At 49.3% G+C, this 4,283-nt stretch overlaps 1 pseudogene; it reads left to right on the top strand.

Moving 5' to 3' along the window:
- The first annotated feature begins 985 nt into the window (after window positions 1–985).
- Window positions 986–1,541, top strand: LOC128780004 (ferritin heavy chain pseudogene; annotated as a pseudogene).
- Window positions 1,542–4,283: the final 2,742 nt, after the last annotated feature.

The raw sequence follows: 4,283 nt of genomic DNA, 5'->3' as shown, positions 1-4,283 counted from the left end.
TTCTTACCAAACTTCAGTACACACTGGTGGTACAGGTGATGGTGGATTATTGTCCTTATCATTCAAAGATTCGAGAAAGGAAACCATGTTAGAAACAGAACACAACAAAACAGAAAGGAAACGAAGCAAATGGACACATCTTCCTGGAAGAGCGATACAGAGAAGTCTTCCAATGTCAGAAAAACGCCAATTTTTTGGAATTTGGGATGGTCCAGACATTATCTGCAAATTCCATGCCATGGGTCTCAAAGGACACAATACTGCTCCCTAATTGACATGCTATGCGCTCCCAGAAGAGAAGTCTGTTAGTGAACTGGACATCACAACTGCAGATCAGATGCAAACTAATCACCTAGGGCAATCAAATGTGCCCCTTAGTGCTCAATACGAATGCACAAAGTTTTAAGTATTATGTGAAAGTTAAAGAGAAGATCGTGATGAGCAAACAAATAAAGATATATATATATCCCCCAAATCAAAATTAATATTCCCAAGTTTTAAGGAAGAAGCTGGGTTTATAAAATGAGAACATGGTGCTATTAAAGGAAGTAACTAGAAAACAAGAGAAAATCCTTGGAAATAGAAACATCGCCAAATTAAAAACTTAGGCGCTCAGCACAAAGTCACTAGGTGTCACCAGGCTCTGGCGGAACCTGAAAGGCAGGGCTCCCGCCCCTCCGCCCTCATCCTCGCCCCTCCCCCCAGGAAACTGCCTCCGTCCCCTCCCCCACCTAGTAACAGACCCCACTTCCGGTGCCACCCCAGATCCGGTCCAGCAGGTGTCCCCCTCTCGGATTCCAGGAGCGGAGGCTCTGACGTCTCCCTGCTTCCGCCACAGGTCAGACTCCGGCCGCCCAGGTCACCCACCGCAGGGACACTCTGAGGGCCCAGAGCCACCACCATCGACGCCACCGCTGCTCGCCTGCAGCCGCCGCCGCTTCCACCGCAGCCTTCGTCTCGGTGCCCCGCGCCCGCACCTCCAGACATGGCGACCCCACCCGGAGCCTCGGACGTGCGCCAGAACTACCACCCCGAGTGTGAGGCCGCCGTCAACTCCCACATCACCCTGCAGCTCTACGCCTCCTACGTGTACACGTCCATGGCGTCCTATTTCGATGGCGTGTCGTGCAAGCACTTGGCCGAGCTCCTCCTGCAGCGGTCGGGCAAGGAGAAGGCACTGGCGGAGAGGCTGATGCAGCTGCAGAACCAGCGCGGGGCCCGAATCCGCCTGCGCGACATCAGCAGGCCTGACCGCAACAACTGGGAGAGCAGCCTGAAGGCCCTGGAGTGCGCCTTGCACCTGTCCATCGTGGTGAACCAGAGCCTGCTCGATCTGCACCAGAAGGCCACCGAGAAGGGGGACGGCCACCTGTGCGATTTCCTGGAGAGTCACTACCTGCAGCAACAGGTGATGTTCATCAAAGAGCTGGGGGACCACGTCACCCAGCTGCGCAAGATGGGCGCTCCGGAATCCGGCCTGGCAGAGTACCTGTTGGACAAGCTCACCCTGGGCGACCGCAAGAAGGACTGAGCCTGGACTGCCTTCCCCATAGCCACGGGGAGACTTCCCCTGGTCACCGTGCTCAGCATGCCTATTGCCATGTTGGCCTTGCAAACCGTTCACTTAAGTTTTTAGGTTCCAGTTTTACCATTTCTCCCGATAAAGTTGTTGGTTCCTAAATAGATAAAGGTGTTTCATCGATTCGTGTGTGCAAAACCCTCGCCTTTTAAGTTTTAAGTTTTAAAACGGGTATGCAGGAGTCTCTTCACTGCCCCCCCCCCCCCCAATGTCTCAATCAAGTGCAACTCGGTTATCTCCAAGGATGGCGGGAGGAGGTATTTTCTGGACCAGGGATGGAGGGACGGGGTTTTCCATGGACCCTGGGTGGAAGGAGGGGGTATTCTGTGGGACCCTGGATGGAGGGAGGAGGTATACCCTGGGACCCTGGATGGAGGGAGGAGGAATTCTGTGGGACCCTGGATGGAGGGAGGAGGTAAACCGTGGGACCCTGGAGAAAGCACAATCAATCTTTCTCTTATAAACGATGTGGTATATGGGGGTAGGTGAGGCAGGGCCCTGATGAATGTGGGTGTATGTGCATGGTAAAAGTGTAAAAGTCAACAGTAAAACACAAAATAAATAAAGAAATGAAGGGGGAAAAGAGGGGGAAGTATGTACTAAATTGGGCAGAGATTGACATGAAAGGGCTCTTTGCTTTGTTGAAATGTTAATGGTTCATTCCAGGTAGCTAGTTGGGGGCCTTGGACAAGCTCACCCTGGGCTACCGTGATAATGCCTCTGAGTGCTGGGCTGGCTTTCCTGCAGACATGGGCTGAGGTCCTGTCGTCACCCATGCTGTGCTAGCATGCTGCCCTTACAGTAGAGGCAGGTGTGATTGCTCTTGCTTAACGCAACATGGTACCCAAAATTTACCTCTGTAAGAGGCCTGAAAAGTATAAAATCATGACTGGAGGTCAACTTCTGATATTAAATATTTAATGGAATAGATGCCACGGAATGAAAGGTGTGTGACTGCCTGCTTTGAAGAGTGGACAGGGCAGGGGAGAGTTGAAGCTGGGAGGCCAGCTGGGACATACTACAGCTTGTCCTGGTGAGAGACAAGAGGGGTTGGACTGAAGTGGAGGCGAAAGAAATGAAGACGCAGGCAAATTCTACTGGATTTGGATGAATCAACAAGATTTACTTATGGACCAGAGGCAAGTAATGACAAATGACAACGATAATGAAGTATGTAGTGTTTGAACTCGATCACCCGGGTTGAAGGTGTTGCTATTTATTAATCGGGGGACACCCGCAGGGAGACACGAGGGGTGGGGAAGGCCTGTCATGTTGAATCTGAGATGCCCGTTAGACGTCCAAGTGGAAAGGTCATGCAAGTAAATGAATCGGGAGCTCAGGTTGGAGGTCAGGGTTGGAAATACACACAGGGAGACATCAGCTGTAGATGCCTTTGAGGTCATGGGACTGGATAAGCTCACTACATAGCGTAGAGAGAGTATGGCCCAGCCAGCCCCAGGTGCAGGACAGCTAGCATTAGGGGTTGAGTTGAAGTGTTGGAAAGCCACGTGACTGCTGGTCCCACCGGGACTATGACGTCCTTTCAGACTGTGGGCACCGGTGTCTCCTCAGAGTCTATCTGAGAACCAGCCTGTTCCTAACCTCAGCATGGCCCCTGCTTTCTTCTGCACGATGGGGAGGGGAGTCAGCCTGTTACCTTGTCTTCACAGCTATGGGTAGAAAGACATTATTTCCCAGTTAAATATAAAAGATTTCACAAAGAAATTACAGATGTTTGGGGTATTTTTGATATATTTATTGATTATGCTAGTACAGTTATCCCATTTCCCCCTCTTCACTCCACTCCATCCTGCCCACCCCCTCCCTCCCACATTCCCCCCCTGTAGTTCATGTCCATGGGTCATACTTGTAAGTTCTTTGGCTTCTACATTTCCTGTACTATTCTTACCCTCCCCCTTTCTATTTTCCACCTATCATTTATGCTACTTATTCTCTGTACCTTCCCCCCCCCCCACTCCTCTGTTTATAACCCTCCATGTGATATCCATTTCTGTGGTTCTGTTCCTGTTCTAGTTGTTTGCTTAGTTTGCTTTTGTTTTGGTTTTAGGTGTGGTTGTTAATAACTGTGAGTTTGCTGTCATTTTTACTGTTCATATTTTTTATCTTCTTTTTCTTAGGTAACTCCCTTTAACATTTCATATAATAATGGCTTAGTGATGATGAACTCCTTGAACTTGACCTTATCTGAGAATCACTTTATCTTCCCTTCCATTCTAAATGATAGCTTTGCTGGATGGAGCAATCTTGGATGTAGGTCCTTGCCTTTCATGACTTGGAATACTTCTTGCCAGTCCCTTCTTGCCTGTGAGGTCTCTTTGGAGAAATCAGCTGACAGTCTTATGGGAACCCCTTTGTAGGTAACTGTCTCCTTTTCTCTTGCTGCTTCTAAGATTCTCTCCTTCTGTTTCATCTTAGGTAATGTAATTATGATGTGCCTTGGTGTGTTCCTCCTTGGGTCCAGCTTCTTTGGGACTCTCTGAGCTTCCTGGACTTCCTGGAAGTCTATTTCCTTTGCCAGATGAGGGAAGTTCTCCATTATTTGTTCAAATAAGTTTTCAATTTTTTGTTCTTCCTCTTCTCCTTCTGGCACCCCTATAATTCGGGTGTTGGAACGTTTCATGATGTCCTGGAGGTTCGTGACCCTCCCCTCCTTCTTCCGAATTCTTGTTTCTTCATTCTTTTC

Source organism: Desmodus rotundus, chromosome X, assembly GCF_022682495.2.
Source record: "Desmodus rotundus isolate HL8 chromosome X, HLdesRot8A.1, whole genome shotgun sequence".
NCBI lineage: Eukaryota > Metazoa > Chordata > Mammalia > Chiroptera > Phyllostomidae > Desmodus > Desmodus rotundus.
The sequence above is the reverse complement of the archived record's forward strand: the minus strand, read 5'-3'. Positions and strand labels throughout refer to the sequence as shown.